Source organism: Halichoerus grypus, chromosome X, assembly GCF_964656455.1.
Source record: "Halichoerus grypus chromosome X, mHalGry1.hap1.1, whole genome shotgun sequence".
In the NCBI taxonomy this organism is placed as follows: domain Eukaryota; kingdom Metazoa; phylum Chordata; class Mammalia; order Carnivora; family Phocidae; genus Halichoerus; species Halichoerus grypus.
In genome coordinates this window covers 24,446,211-24,463,710 of record NC_135727.1, presented here as the reverse complement: position 1 = coordinate 24,463,710, position 17,500 = coordinate 24,446,211, and positions in this window count along the sequence as shown.

Sequence of the window (17,500 nt, the reverse complement as noted above, 5' to 3'; positions counted from 1 at the left end):
CCACCCTGAAATCAAGAGTCACACATTCCCCCGACTGAGAAAGCCAGGCACCTTTGTTATTTTTGATAATTTACTCAAGGACCTGAATGCTCAGAGCTGGATGAAAAGAATTGTCAATCATCTTCAGAAGTAGACAGATGTTAATTGACATTAATATATATATCAGGTACTGTACTTAAGATCTTTTTTTCTCAACACTGATTCTCATCTCTGAATGTATGATGGAATCATCTACATAGCTTTTACAAAGTACTGATGAAGAGAGCTTGGTTATGTTACTTATTGCCTAGCCTCCCTTGCTTCCTGTCCATTTATTTTCTACATTTTAAAAATTCTTTCTTTTGTTTTTACTTTTATAATAAGATACAACATGAGAAAAGTGCATAAAGCATTACTGTACAGTATAGTGATTGATTATAAAGGAGCACCTATATAAAAGCCACCCAAATGAACGAATAAAACATAGAACTACAGAAGCTGTCAGTGTATCCCTTCTCAGTTTCCTTTAACTATCCCACACCCTGCAGAAGTAAACCTATCATTTTTATGATAAGCAGTTACTTGCTTTACTCTGCAGTGTTATGATTATATATGAATCCTTAACAGCATAGTCTAATTTTGTCTGGTTTTTAAACTTCAAAAACTGATACAAGAATCTACATATCATTTTGTGCCTTTTTTTGTTTAACATTTATTTGTAAGAATTATCTGCACATTGTTTGTCACTATACTTCATTTATTGTTATTGATTTATAATACGCCATTACATAAAAATATTATAATATATGTATTTATTCAATCATTTATGAACATTTGGTTGTTTTTAGTATAGGAATGCTGTTGCTACTTTATAATATATGTATGTTGGTGTACATTTATAAGCATTTCTCTAAGGTATATATTCAAGAGTGGAATGCCGATCAAAGGCAAGACATCTTTTCAACCTCATTAGATAATAACAAATTATTTTCCAAAATGGTGGAACCAATATATATTCTCACCAATAATGTATAAAAGATTCTTTTGTTCCACATCTGCACTAACTTTTTGATGTTTTCAGGACTTTAAAAATATTTTGCCAATCTACTGAGAATGGTTTTGACTTGCATTTTCATGATTTACTAATGATTTTGAGAAACTTTTCATATCTTTATTGCCTATTTGGATTTTTTCTTTTGTGAAGTGCTTATTCAGTATTTAGCTCACTTTTCTATTGAATTGCTTGCCTTTTTCTTATTGATATGCAGGAGTTTTTATACATTCTAGATACAGGTCTTTTGTCAGTTATATGTTTTTCTGTTTTTGTTGTTTAGAGTCAGTTTTTGTTGCTTGTAAACAAGAATCCTAATTCCAAATATGATAAGCTAATTATGAAGTTAGCTATATTCAGTGGATAACTAGGGAGAAACAAACACACACATACTTAGAAAATATTGAAAGTAAATATACAAAGAATATACTGACTGTAATAAAAATTTGGATGGTGAAAGGGTAGGTGATTGCTTTCTTCTTTCGGTTGTTTCAAATATTTTAATAATGAGCATGTCTTTGTCTAAAACTATTGATGGGGTTACAGAAGGTACAAAAAATTGGCTGAATTCTTATTGATTCCATACCATTTCTCTGGAAGTGTTTTGTGGATAAACCTCTGTAATCAGCATATTTAAAATTTTGTCCATTTCTGCAAAAAAAAAAAATGAAGAATTAGTTGGGGAGGATGGTTAATGAAGGGTTCTGGTTACGTGGTTTCTAATTATTTTAGTTGTTTCTGCATTAGGATATTTATTTTCCAAGTTTATGATTTCAAACACAAATTACCATTTATTTAGTTATGAATGTGTATTTCAGTTGGAACAGGAATATTTTGCAATGAATCTAAATGCAGAAGGCATTTTTTTCCTCTAGTTTTTATTGCAACAGCTGTGTTTCTACACATTCATTTTATAAATATTTTCTACTTTACCTAACAAATTATATTTTTCAGTCCTTCTATAACATCCAGAGATACTTTATTTTTTTTAATTTTTTAAAAAAATTTATTTTTCTGTGAGAGAGAGCGAGAGCGCAGGAGCAGGGGGAGGGGCAGAAGGAGAAGCAGACTCCCTGCTGAGCAGGGAGCCTGATTCTGGACTCCATCCCAGGACCATGGGATCATGACCTGAGCCGAAGGCAGACGCTTCACTGAGCCACCCAGGCGCCCCCAGAAATACTTTAAATATATATATTATATTCGAGCTTGCTATCAGTATACTATATCATACTGTGTTGTTCAAAAAGGCAAACAAAATATAAGAAAAGAATTCTACATGGAGTCACATACTGTGGAGAATAATGCTCTGTGCTGAGGAAAATGTGGAAGGTAGGTAAGTCCCATATATTAGCCAGAAAAATGCATGAGCAGAGAGTTATAAGCACAAATATATTTTGAAAGATCCTATAGAATAAGGGTATTTGTAGACATCTTTACAGAATCTTTCAAATAATTAGCAGGCATCATCATTACTTCTTCAATTACTAGCCTTTACAGAAAGAACAATAGCACATGCACCATTAAGTACACAGCTGAAAAGTTATGGTAAGCAAGTATTTTTCCATTTTTGTTGCTAAGTGGAAGTCAGCACAACTAATAATTTTACTTTACCTTAAACAGATAATCTCTTACATAAGTGGCTGTGAAAGAGGAAACTGCATATGCATGGACCATGTCTGTCTTGTTCATCACTGTATCACCAGTACTGAACAGAGTTCCTTGTACATAGTAGGAGATAAATATCTGTTTATTGAATGAAAAGATAACTTCTTGGTTCTATCTGATCCTTCTCATTGGATTCTGTGTCAAATACTGAAAAGTGGCACCATTTTTTTTTTTTAAAGATTTTATTTATTTATTTGACAGAGAGAGACACAGCGAGAGAGGGAACACAAGCAGGGGGAGTGGGAGAGGGAGAAGCAGGCTTCCCGCCGAGCAGGTAGCCCGATGTGGGACTCGATCCCAGGACCCTGGGATCATGACCTGAGCCGAAGGCAGACACTTAACGACTGAGCCACCCAGGCGCCCCGAGTGGCACCATTTTTGACACTTGCTTGCAACAAAAAAGTTACTAAACTAGACTATAATACAAGTAATGGGATCTAAGGATAATTAAATATCAAAATAGGCACTTATACCATACAGTAGGATGCTGGTTAATGATTTCATTTCTTTTTATAAAGTACTTTGTTTAAAGTTAACTGGGAACTAGTTATAGACTGGGATTTGTCAAATCTAGGTTGTTTTTCATAGACAAATCCTGTTTATATCACTAGTCCACAGAAGTGGATCAAAGAAATAAGGCATAAAAGAAAAAAAAAAATGAAAGGCCTCTTTTCCTCAAACATAATGATTATGAATATGACATTTGCTGCTGGAAAACACAAAGAGTTGTAATAGTCATGAGTAATCCTAATGTTTGGACACCTGGCAGAAAAGATCTGTAGAGAGCTTATTTTTTTCTGCAAGGTTGTAGACTATAAAAATAATAGTTATAACTAGGTCTACTAACATAGTAGCATAACATTTGCACTGAAATGAGCCTGAGACAATGGTTTCCTGTGAAAATAATTTGTGAAATCAAGAAAATGTATTGGTTCTGTTTCTAGAATTGGAGGGAGTGGAAAGGGAGAGGGGAATTTTCCTGAACTGCTGTTATTGAAACTCAACCTACCTGATCTCTTGCAACAATAATTTATTTGACTTGGGGCTGAAGAATATCATTTAATGAGATGAGAGCAGAGAATAGATTAAATTTAATTGCTGTGTATGCCACAAATGTTCTGTGTAAATAAGGAAATAAAAGTCAACATTATATAAAAGCTACTTCAATCCCTTCAGATTAAGTAATAAATTAAAAAGTACTTAAGGAAAGTAATGCTCAAATTTCATGTTATCTTCACAGTGCCAAACCAGACATTGCCATGTTAGCCAAATTTATGTATAATAGAAAAAGTCTTAAAAGTGTCATTATAAAAGGATAGATTACATTTTTCCTATCACCTCTAATTAGTTTTGTGTTTGTTCAGAACCAATTTAATCTCCTTGATCCTCCTTAAGCAACAGGTAAACAGAATGATTTCAAAGTGGATTAAAATTAGAATCCTTTTCTATCTTGACTTAGCACAATATTTCACAAAATTACATTTGGCATTACCCCCACAGATGGATTTCTGTGTGCAAATTAATAGATTAAAGCTGAAAAATTCAAGCAAACTTAAGTTACAGTGAATTAAACAGAGAAGAGACCAGGGAAATATTACAAGTTCCACTTTTCAAATTCATTCATTTATTTATTCATGCATCAAGTATTTACAAAGGACCTACTATGAGCCAGATGTTGAGAATATACTGGTAAATAAGGTAGATAATGTAGATAACAAGTAAATATAAAATAAACAATAACTTCAGGTAGTGGCAAGTGTAATGAAGGAAATAAAACAAAGTGATGTGATAGTGACTGGCAGTCATTTTCTCAGGTTTATGGAGCTAATTTACATAAAGTGGTCAGGGAAAGACCCTCTGAGGTAATGGTACTTGAGCTTTGTTCTTCATAGTGAGGATTCTGTGTGAGAGAAGAGCATTACTGACAGAGAAAACAGACCATGCATTGGTACTGAGGTGGGATGATTGTGAGTTTAGTTGTTTGAAGAAAATAAAGTTTATAGTTGAAGTTTCTGGCCCAAAGGAAAAAAAAAAAAGATCTCAGATATGTTGGAGAGGTAAGCAGGACCAAATCATGTAGTGCCAACAGTTTTTTTTTTTCTTAGATTTTATTTATTTATTTATTTGACACAGAGAGAGAGGTAGTGAGAGAGAGAGCACAAGCAGAGGGAGAAGCAGGCAGGCAGAGGGAGAGGGAGAAACAGGCTCCCCGCCGAGCAAGGAGCCCAATGTGGGGCTCGATCCCAGGACCCTGGGATCATGATCTGAGCTGAAGGCAGCCACTTAACAGACTGAGCCACCCAGGTGCCCCACCAACAGAGTTTTGTAAACAGTTTCATTTTATCCTCTATGCAATGGGAAACACAATCGTTTTGGGTTAGTGAAGAGAGTAACATGACTGATTATACTTACCCTGAGTTGTGTATGAGAATGTGAGTAGGGGAGGGAGGCCAGAATGAATGGAGACAGATCAGTTATAAGGGCATTGTAGAAATTCAGATGAAAGATGACAGTGTCTTAAACTAGAGTGATTGCAGTGGAGGACACTCATCTGGAGTCTACCTTATGCCATAACATAGAAAATATGCTGTATCTACTCAATTGAGATTGACCATGTTTTCCTTCCATAAGGAAAAATCTATGATTTCACAATGGAAATGATACAGTTTATGATATGTGAGCAAAATTGCATTTTATCCCATTTCCATTACCTTTAATAGGAAAAAAATAGTCTAAGATAGAAATAACTTTAATGTGAGGACTAAAGTGGGTGAATTCCTAGGAAAAATCCTCAATATACTCAGCTTTTTTCATGATCTACCTCATTTTCAGTTGTCACAAGAGTTGGGTGGGGAGGTGTTCTTACAGGTACTTAGTAGATAGATGCCAGAGATGTTGCTAAACATTCTACAATGCACAAGGCTGCCCCCCACACAAGAAAAAGAAGTGTCCAGCCCAAAATGGTGCTGAGACTGAGAAACCCTGATCTACCTTTACTTTTTTGCTTGGATTTAATTCTGACTCTCCTTTATGGACACTGTCTTCCCTGTAGCCTTTTTGAGTGGTGGTTTTTTAAATTTTTTTTTTCCTATACCACTCATAATATTGAGCCTAGAGAGTGAGGTAAATGTCATACTTGCTCTTCATTGCAAATTTCAGGCCATTTTTCTCTCCACCTCATCCCTAAAATATCCCATTTCTGAATCCCATGTTGTCAGCTACAGATAGCTAGAACACCTGCCACTGTTCCCCTGATTCCCATGCATTATCTTGAAGAATTTAGTTCCTGGTTCACTGACATGCTTTCTAATACTACTCCTGTAATTGTTCTTGGCGATTTCAACATATGTGTGTAAGGTCGTTCCAATATCATAGCCTCTAAGTTCCTTAAAACTTCTCTCCTTCAGTGATTTTGATATTGACCCTACCTCATCCACTTATTCTCATGGTCATACCCCAGACTCTATCATTACCAGGAATTGCTACCCCAACCTAATCTCAATTCCATGCAACGTACCTTCTCACTACTTTTTCTTAACTTTTCAGATTACTATTTCTTGTATTCTATCTGCAATAATCCTTTCTTCTCACTTGGGCCTGAAATGTATAACTTCCCAATGTGTTTTAGTCCCTTATGCCCCCAGTTTCTTTTTCTCTAGCTTAAATTTTATGTTTAGTCATTATAATCTATCGGTTCTCACACCCAATTCAAATGTGTATGTGTGGTTTCCCTACACCAACAAGGAGTTCTCAGGACAATAGCTGGGTGTCTTACAAATCAACTCAGTTCTGACACTATCCACCTGGAGATAGCATCACATTCTGCAGCTTAAGGGCTCAGTTCCACAAGGCTGCCCTCTACTTCAGATGCCAATCACAAGCCCAGGTTGTTAATTGCACTTCTACTACCTGCTGCAGATTGGAGGTTCCCACAACCCCCTCCTTGGGTTTGATTAATTTGCTAGACCAGCTCACAGAACTCAAAAAAACATTGTACTTACTAGATCCCCAGTTTATTATAAAAGGATATAACTCAGGAACTGTCAGATAAAAGAGATGCAAAGGGCAAGGTATGGGGAAGTTGCATGAAACTTCCATGCCGCCTTCAGACATGCCACTGTCCCAACACCAACATGTGTTTACCAGCCTGGAAGCTCTCCAACTTCTGTCCTTTTGGGTTTTTATGGAGGCTTCATTACATAGGCATCATTATTAAATCATTGGCCACTGGCGATCAATTTAACCTCCAGCTCCTTTCCCCTCCCTGGAGGTCACGGGGTGGGACTGAAAGTTCCAACCCTCAGGACACCTGGGTGGCTCAGTCGGTCAAGTGTCTGCCTTCAGCTCAGGTCATGATCCCAGAGTCCTGGGATCAAGTCCCGCATCGGGCTCCTTGCTCTGGCATTGGGCTCCTTGCTCAGTGGGGAGCCTGCTTCTCCCTCGGCCTGCCTTTCCTCCTGCTTGTGCTCTATCTCTGACAAATAAATAAATAAAATCTTAAAAAAAAAGAAAGTTCCAACCCTCCAGTCATATGGTTGGCTCCCACAGCAATCAGCCCCCATCATTAGGTGCTTTCCAAAAGTCACCTCATTAACATAAACTCAGTTGTGGTGGAAAGGGACTTGGTATGAATAACAAGACACCCATTTCACCTTTATGACTTTGAACCAATTTCAGGAATTAAGGACCAGAGACCAAATATTGTGACAAAAGATGCTCTCATTGCCCTTATAACTCAGGAAATTCCAAGGGTCTTGGAGAACCTTGGGAGAAGACCAAATGTATATGAGAAATATATTTTGGTCATCCGATTGACAGTATTTCATAATCACATCCTTGTATTGACCCTCAGTTCTCCTTCTTTTTCACCTCATCACACTCACTTGGCAAAATACAAACCTGAATAATTACAATTTTCCACCTAATCTGTGACAGCACTCACGTAACTAAATACAGCTGGAGGAAAACCCACAACTATTCCTGCTTTAAATTCATGATTGCTAACTTTAAGTGGCCCTGCATGATCCCTGGCAACCGTCCTTCATTTCCCTAGGGTATTCACTCTCTTTTGAACTCCTGTCTCATATTCAAATGGATAATAGCAAACCCATTTGAATGTCTAAGGAGCATATCAAACTTAGCACAATCAAAACTAGGCTTTTGATCTCCCCTCACCCTTTAAGATCTGCTCCTCCTGCAACCTCCCCATTTAAATTAATGGCAATGGAATCCTTCTAGTTACTCAAATGGGTTTAGAAACTAGGTTTTTATTTTTATTTATTTATTTTTTTAAAGATTTTATTTATTTGAGGGAGAGTGAAAGCGAGAGAGATCACAGAGGGAGAGGGAGAAGCAGACTCACCTCTGAGCAGAAAGCCTGATGCGGGACTCGATCCCAAGACCCTGGGATCTTGACCTGAGCCGAAGGCAGTCGCTTAACTAACTGAGCCACCCAGGCACCCCTAGAAACTAGGTTGTATTTAAGAGAAGAAATCAATGAGATACTCTGAACAGAAAACTTGGATACACTTGGCTTTACATAAACAAAAAAATGTGCCTATGGGGTCTAGTTATAATGATATTAAAACATACAGCAAGGTTTGCATTCCTAAATTTAATCATAGTATTAACCAATAAGCTGTTTAATTGTAAGCCTGATCTTAATGGTTGATAAATTCCATTTTGCTATTGTAAGTAAAAACTTTTTAACAAGGCAATATAATTAATATAATATTATTGTTCATTTAATTTAAAAATGAACCATAAATTATTTCTCATAAAAATAAGTCACTTTTTTGAGTAAAGCCTGTTGGATAACTAGTGTCAATAGATACCACATTTTAATAGGCTTACTATGCCATTTGAGGTAAATGTAGTAACTGGGGAAAAACCATATGGATGATACAGTAATTACTGTCTCCATCACCATCACCAATTTCCGAAGATTCTTTCCCTTGGGTTTAGTAGTTTTAGGTTGTTCTGAAATAACTGAACAATAAATTATTTGTCTGTTTTTGCTCTAGTTTCAGGCAGTTCCTGCCAGACTGTGAGAAACCTGAGAGTTGTAACAGTGTCTTATTCATGTCATGATCTAGTATTTAGCATAGTGCCTGGAATAGAATACTCAATAAACAAACCATGAGAGACTATGGACTCTGAAAAACAAACTGAGGATTCTAGAGGGGATGGGGGTGGGGGGAAGGGTTGGCCTGGTGGTGGGTATTAAGGAGGGCACGGTCTGCATGGAACACTGGGTGTTATGCTCAAACAATGAATCATGGAACACTACATCAAAAACAAATGATGTAAGGTATGGTGATTAACATAACATAATAATAAAAAAAAGAATACTCAATAAACATTGATGGCTAAGTTTTATCTATTTTGTTTATCTGCAGTCAATTCACTACTTGTATGGTTCTAGTGACATCTGCTTCTTTCCTAATCTTCACAAACTAACTGTTGTACATAGTCTTTCTTGAGGTTGAGTGGCTTCAATGAAAATTACCTTTATTGCAGGACCTTATCTTGTCTCCCATCTCCTAACAGTTCCTAAAGACTCTTCATTTTTGTTTTAAAAAGTCTATTGTTCCTATTGGGATTTCCTATAAGTTATTCCTTCATATCTAGCATTTAGATCATAATAAATGTGCAGAAACAAATGCAAATCCATAGCATTTCTAGTTCAAACAATCAGCCTCTCTTATCTTGTAATGTGCACTATCATGACTCCATAAGATGTCCACAAAGGTTTTATAGAATTTTTCTTTAACAATATTCATTTTTTATAGACTATAACATTAATAAGAGGATAATATGTATAATTTATACCATCAAGTGAAGAGAAGGGTCATTTTCCCGTAATCAATCCCCTTTTTATTCTCTCCCAAGTTAGGAAGCTGTGAGAAGTTGTGGGCAGTGGGATGGGAATTTCTCCATCTGTATCAGGAACAAAAAACAATAGTGAATTTAGGCTATTCAGTTTCACAATTTGCTTTCTCTGTCTCAGTAGAACCCCTGTCCAAAGCATGATGGGTGAGGGTTGTGAGTGGTGATAAGTGAAATAAGAGAATGGAGGAGTTTTGCCTGTCATGGGTGCTGGACCCTAGAGGTGCTGGGACTTGGAAAAAAAAGATACTCAGAACTTCCAGTTTACTGCCTAGTGTATAAGGAACTTGGAGATCAGCTTTTCCATTCAAACACCAAGAAAAAAAAAACCTAAACAAGCTAAAAATTAACATATTTTCTTAACTTAATCAGAGAACTGAGGTCATAGTGATGAAGAAACAGAAGGCAAGCTGAAGACAAAGCAGAAGCTGACACCCCACAACCCCCACCATGGGATATATGTGACATTCCTTAAGCACTCCTGGCTGCCCTAAAGCTAAAGAAAGGAAAAACAAATAGTTAACCTATAGAGGTTATAATCCTGTAAGACATGAGTCTCCTTCAGTTTACAAATGTCTTAGCGATCTAAGAGAACAAAGCATTTCTATCAATAACCTAGCTTCCAGAAGGAAATGTAGATACAATTAAATATCCTTATAATCTGCAGCCCATTGGCCCATGGGCAGAGTATAATGTGCCTCCAGGAAGCTCCCAACTATCTTCATGTTAATGCCTTGCTAAAGGAAAAAACAACCTTAACTTGACAATGGCAAGGCCTCTGGTATCCTGTGAGTCTTCTTTAACATATGAAAATCCTTTTGAAACTTCCCTTTTCCTTACCTCCCCCAACCCCATAGTATATAATCAGCCACCCCTCACAACCCAGGTGCAGCAGCTCTTTCTGACCATGGGTCCTGTCCCCGTGCTTTAATAAACCACCATTTTGCATCAAAGATGCCTCAAGAATTCTTTTTTGGTCGTCGGTGCCAAACCTCACCCCAATGAACTTCACCTACATTCCAAAACCCCATCAATAGGGCAAGCCACTGCTCCCAGATTTAAGAGACATACACGGCAGAGAATCACAACTTACTGAATCAGAAAACCAGAGATAGGAAATTCTGTGGGAACCAGTATTAGGGAAAAAAAACAAGCAAACAAACCTAAACTAGTTGACAAATTTCTGGTCTCAAACTGGACATGTCTGATTGTTAAAAACTCCAGGGGAATGCAAGCTGGTGCAGCCACTTTGGAAAATAGTATGGAGTTCCTCAAGACATTAAAAATAGAGCTACCCTATGACCCAGCAATTGCACTACTAGGTATTTACCCCAAAGATACAGATGTAGTGAAAAGAAGGGGCACATGCACCCCAGTGTTCATAGCAGCAATGTCCACAATAGCCAGACTGTGGAAGGAGCCCAGATGCCCTTCAACAGATGAACGTATAAAGAAGATGTGGTCCATATATACAATAGAATATTACTCAGCCATCAGAAAGGATGAATACCCACCATTTGCATCAACATGGTTGGGACTGGAGGAGATTATGCTAAGTGAAATAAGTCAAGCAGAGAAAGACAATTATCATATGGTTCCACTCATATGTAGAACATAGGAATAGTGTAGAGGACAACAGGGGAAGGGAGGGAAACTGAATGGGAAGAAATCAGAGAGGGAGACAAACCATGAGAGACTCTGGACTCCAGGAAACAAACTGAAGATTACAGAAGGGAGGGGTTGGGGATGAGGTAACTAACTGGGTGATGGGCATTAAGGAGGGCATGTGTTGTGATGAGCACTGGGTGTTATACGCAACTAAGGTATCGTTGAACACTGCATCAAAAACTAATGATGTACTATATGTTGGTTAACTGAACATAAAAAAAAAAAAAAAAACCCGCCAGAGGAGCCAGTCTTAGGAAGGTCCCTGCACTTTCATGAGTTTTACTTCCAGGAGCCCTACTAGGTTCTCACAATAAAGATTGGAGCAACATTCCCTCTTGCTTCTGTCAGGGAGTGGGAGAAAGTAGATATTTTTAAAATCTATCACAGAATTCCATTTTCTTAACAAGGCCTATTCTCAATGAAAGTAATTTTATTAGAGCCTATTTGAGTAGGGTTTTAGCAGATCCCAAATATGTGGGAGAAGGGAAGTACCCAATTCTAACTTGCCCTAGCCTTCCACCTGGAGAAAGGGAAATATCCCACTCCAGTCCTCTCTAGCCTACCTGCCTCACTAAGCAGGTGGGAGCAAAACAAAACTGAAAAACACTTGTGAAGATCATAGCCCAGGGGCAGAGGCTAACTAAAAGACTGATTAATGATACAACTATAGAAAACTTCCCCTCCCTCCCACACCTTGATACCAAATCAATAAGGCACTTGATTAATAATAGCAGAGAAAAATGGAAGCAACTGTACCCCTAAAACAATATTTAAGAGGTATCTAAGGAAACCCCAAAAGAAGAGACAAAACCAAAGACACTGGGGAAATTTTAACCTCTGACACCTATAGCTAGAACAAACAGTAAACACAGCCCAACTTCTACCCTGATTAAACATAAAGCTTCATGTTATTTATTTAAAAGTTCACATTATTTCACACTAATATGAGGTTTTTTTTAAATCTCAGTTCCTTTTTTATAGTACATCATATCCAGCACATGACAAAAATTAAAGGCATACTAAAAGACAAAAAACACAATTTGAAGAGAAAGAGCAAGCATTAGAATCAGACTCAGATATAGCAGAGATCTTGAAATGATCAGACTGGGAACTAAAAGAAAAAAAACAAAACACTGATTAGAATGTTTGGGGTGCTAATGAAAAAAAAGTGGACAACATGCAAGAGCAGATGGGTAATAAAAACAGAGTTGGAAAATCTAAGACACAATCCAAAATAAATACTAGAAATCAAAAACACCATCATGAAAATGAAAAACGCTTTTGGTGGACTCATCAATAGACTGGACACAGCCGAGGAAAATTCAATGATCTTGAAGAAATATCAATAGAAACTTCCAAAATTGAAATATAAGGAAAAAAATGAATGAAAAAAAATAATATGCAAGAACTGTGGACAAAATACAAAGGTATAACATATGCATAAGGAGAATATCAGAGAAAGAGAGGAAAGGAAAGGAAAGGAAAGGAAAGGAAAGGAAAGGAAAGGAAAGGAAAGGAAAGGAAAGGAAAGGAATGGAAAGGAAAGGAAAGGAAATACTTCAAGCAATAATGATTGAGAATTTCCCAAAATTGATGATAGAAACCAAACTAGAAATCCAGAAGTTAGAGAATGTCAAACAGGATAAAAAACCAAAAAATCTGCACTTAAGCATGTCATATATACAAACTGCAGAAAATCAAAAACAAAGAAACACTCTTGAAAGAGTCCAGAGGTGGGGGGGAGCAACTTACATAAAGAAGAAAAAGGGTAAGAATTACATCAAACTTCTCTTCAGAAACTATGCATGCAAGCAAAACATGAAGAGAAATATTCAAAGTATTTTTTTAAAGGATCACTTCCCTAGATTTCTGTATGCAACAAAATTATCCTTCAAAAGTGAAAGAAAAATACAGACTTTCTCAGACAAAAAAAGAAATTGAGGATTTTTTTTTTGCCAGAGGATGTGCCTTGAAATAAAGGTCAAAAGTTCTTCACAGAGGGGCGCCTCGGTGGCTCAGTTGGTTAAGCGACTGCCTTCGGCTCAGGTCATGATCCTGGAGTCCCAGGATCGAGTCCCGCATCGGGCTCCCTGCTCGGCAGGGAGTCTGCTTCTCCCTCTGACCCTCCCCTCTCTCATGCTTTCTCTCTGTCAAATAAATAAATAAAACCTTTAAAAAAAAAAAAAAAAGTTCTTCACAGAGAAGGTGATGATATAGGTCAGAAACTCAAATCTACATAAAGAAAGAAAAAGCATTAGAGAAGGTATTAAAGTAAAATAATCACTCTTATTTTTAACTGATCTAACAGCTAATAATTTGTTCAAAATAATAGCAACGATGTATTTAGTACTTACAGTTTATAGATAAGTGAAATTAATGAGAGTAATATTATAAGGGAAAGGATAAAGAAATTGAGAATATGAGGTATTTGTACTACCTAAGAAGTGATATGTTATTTGAAAGAGAACTTGGATTAGCTGTAAGTGTATATTGCAAGTATGAAGGCAACCACTAAAAAAAGTGGGAGTTACATGCTTCCATTTATGAAATGAATAAGTCATGGGGATGAAAGCTAAAGCATAAGGGATATAGTCATTGGTATTATAATAGTGTTGTATGGTGACAAATGGTAGCTACTTGTGGTGAGCATAGATAATGGATAGAGTTGTCAAATCACTATGTTGTACACTTGAAACTAATGTAATATTGTGTGTCAACTAGACTTCAATAAAATAAAATAAAATTACCGAATTGAAAAAATATTCAAAAATACATAAATTACATGTTAAGAGAGGAGAAAAAAATTGAATCATGCAAAATAATTAAAACCATAAAAGACAGAAAAAGAGTGGAAGATGAAAAGAAACATAGAAGAAGGACAATGAATAGAAAAAGTAGAAAAGAGTAACAAATATGGTAGATATTAATCTAACCATATAAACAATCATTTTAAATATAAATGGTCTAAATACACCAAAATTGCAAAAACTGATATAAAAGAAATAGATGAATCCACTATTGGAGCTGGAGATCTTAACACAACCTCTACCTGTAACTGAAAGATCCAGCATGCCGAAAACTAGTAAGGACATAGTTGAATTGAACAGCATCATTAATCAACTGATTATAATTGACATTTTTAGAATACTATATTAAAAATTAGCAGAATACATATTCTCCTCAAACTCACACAGAGCATTCACCAATATAGACCATATTTAATCCATAAAACATACCTTAACAAATTTAAAAGTATAGAAATCACACAAGGTATGCTATTAGACCACAAGGGAATTAAACTAGAAATCAAAAACAAAAATATAGGTAGAAAACCCCAAAATACCGTAATTTAAACAACACACTTTTTTTTTTAAAGATTTTACTTATTTATTTGACAGAGAGAGAGACACAGCGAGAGAGGGAACACAAGCAGGGGGAGTGGGAGAGGGAGAAGCAGGCTTCCCGCTGAGCAGGGAACTGAGCCACCCAGGAGCCCCTAAACAACACACTTTTAAATAACCTTGGTAGTTCATGCCCATTCAATTCATGTTCATCCATTGTAGTTGAAAATTCCACTCACTAGAAAACATAATTTGTTTGCCAAATAACCTACAGTTAATGAATATTCATTAGAATATATTGCTTACCCCTTCCTTTGAACTAACACTAACATAGCATCCATTTTTGGAGATGGGCAAGAGAAAAACTTGTTTTTCCCAATTTTTCTTAGTGCAATTTTACTTCTTCAGCATTGAAACATTCGTTTCCAAGATGGTCAAGCTGTGATTTTCTTAATTACCTCCTGGGAATCAACACCTCAAATGGTAGCCACTGGCTGCTTAATAACTTCTTAAATTATATTTCTCATGCCATGTAAGCCTAAATGATTTCACTGGTAATTATCATCTTCACCAACTCCTTTCTGGATGTCTTCAGCTCTATTCTTGATGGCTGCCAAAACACTATCCAGTTCACCTTTACCTGGGGACCTTTTCTTTTCCATATATTTTCCTTGTTCTGTAACAGTTTCTACAATATGTTTGCATTTTTGCTGCTGATGCTGCTTTGTCATTTAGTATAGTATTAAAGGTAGTAGTTCAGCTTGAGAAATCCAAGTTGAGAACTGTGGGGACATTTGTTAAGACTCTTTCAAACCTGAACTTCTATTATTCTTTCATACTTTGTGAATAGAGAATTAAAAGACTGAGAAACTAGGAAAAAGACACAAGGCCTTTCACTGACTTCAATTATTTGACTCTTCCTAAGTAGCTGCAATATGTCAGGCACTATTCTAGGTACTTTACAACATTTGGGTTGAAGCATTCAGATAATGCTTAACTGTAAATAAATATTAAATAATGAGAGCTCATCAATGAAGAAATAAATGAAAGAAGGTCATGAGATCACTCTTGCTAGAAATTATTACAATTACAATACTCATTTGTCTAAACTAGTTTAGAGATAGTCTCACCTGAAGGCAAGGAAATCGACCAGACAAGCTCTCAAGACATGCTGCAGCCCCAATCCATAATCTTCCAATAAAATAGACATTGATCTGAACGTTTGATCCTTGTGGGTTAGAGCAGAGGAAGAAACACTGCCATACCAATTTAGAGGAAAGAAATTTGTTTTGATAGGTTTATTCTCCTTTCATTTAATTTTTCCCTCCAGACACTTTTTTTATTCCCTTTATTGAGTTTGTTTATATAGCAAGGCCATGGTATTGAGCTCCTTTCCCCTGAAACTTTTTTAAAGGGATACTGTGATGGCTCAAAAGTTCAATTGGGTTTAAATTAATTTTTGCAAATTGTGTGCGCATATCAGAGTTTCTCAAATACCTCTTTTTTAAAATGAATTATTTGATTATTTAAGCCAGGAGACAGAAAACAAAATGAATAGGAAAGAAAAACTTATATTCTAAAAATGAAATGAAACGTAATAAGGTTTCAAGTGGTTATTAGTATCAACTCTTTAAGAAACAAACATTTGATATGAATCTCATACTGTGCTTCTTAGCTTATGGCAGAAATAATATTAACTTTAGATGTGTATCTACTAATAATTACGTTGATTCTATTTATTATCATCATGTGGTTTTGACCTTTGTGCAATACTATGATATATTGTTATATCCAAAAGAGCTTATTATAAATTTAAATTCCCACTAGCTATCTAGAATTGCTAAAAAATTATTTGTTTGTTTACCCTTAGTTAGTATATTACTTTTCATTTAATATTAATTCTTTCAAGATAGAAAGAAAACATACAATTTCAATAAACTAAACCTAAATGCTAAGTGTATATTGCATCTGACTCTGATTTCTCTTCTAGCTTTGACATTGGTCTGTTCCTTATGCTCTCTTTCTACCCAGACTCATCAGTTCCTTTTGTTTTTATTTTTTTAGCAAAAGAGTGACACATATGAAATTTCTATTTTAAAAGGATTTCTGGAATCTTACTCAGCTTCAGATTTCTAAGCAAAAATTTTCCTCTTAAAGGCCAATTACACCTAATGTTGAATTTCCTTTTATTCAAAGATATTTCCCAATCTGTCCTAAAAATAATAACACCAACTATAGCATTATTGGTTCACAAACTTGAGAGTTTCTTGGGTGAAATCTGAAAGTGACCCCTGTACTCAGAGGGCAAGGAGAAAAAGGAAGAAAGAGGCAGACCACTCCAGATTGGTAGGTGGCAGGTTTAATAAGCAAAGAAACTTATATATAAGACTTGTCTTTGGTGACCACAAGACGAGTAAATCTCTGCACCTGCCACCAGAATCTTACGCGTTCATATAGTGGCCTTAACGGGTTTCAGTCATGTATACCATTCAGATGGTCTCAACAACACCTTACTCTGTCAAGGTTACCTCCTTGAAACAGCTCCTAGTGTGGGAATGGTGGGTGGGATGTACATTCCAAGGATAGAGGAGAGGGTAAGGAGACTCCAATTCCCTTGGTCCAACTCACAGTTCAACAAGCAGTCACATTGTCTCAACGACCTCTTCCAAAAAGCATCAAAACACAAACACACATACGCGCAAAACACATTTTTTGTGTGTTCTGTTATTTTCCTTTATTCATTAATACAATATATGATTTATTTGAATATTTTATAATCCTTTGTCTATAAAATCAATCATAAGGGGAAAACAGACTGAAAATATAAGGAAACAAATAATTGATGTATTTCATAGCTTAAATAAAATAAATATTAAAACACAAAATATACTGTATAAAGGGGTGGTAC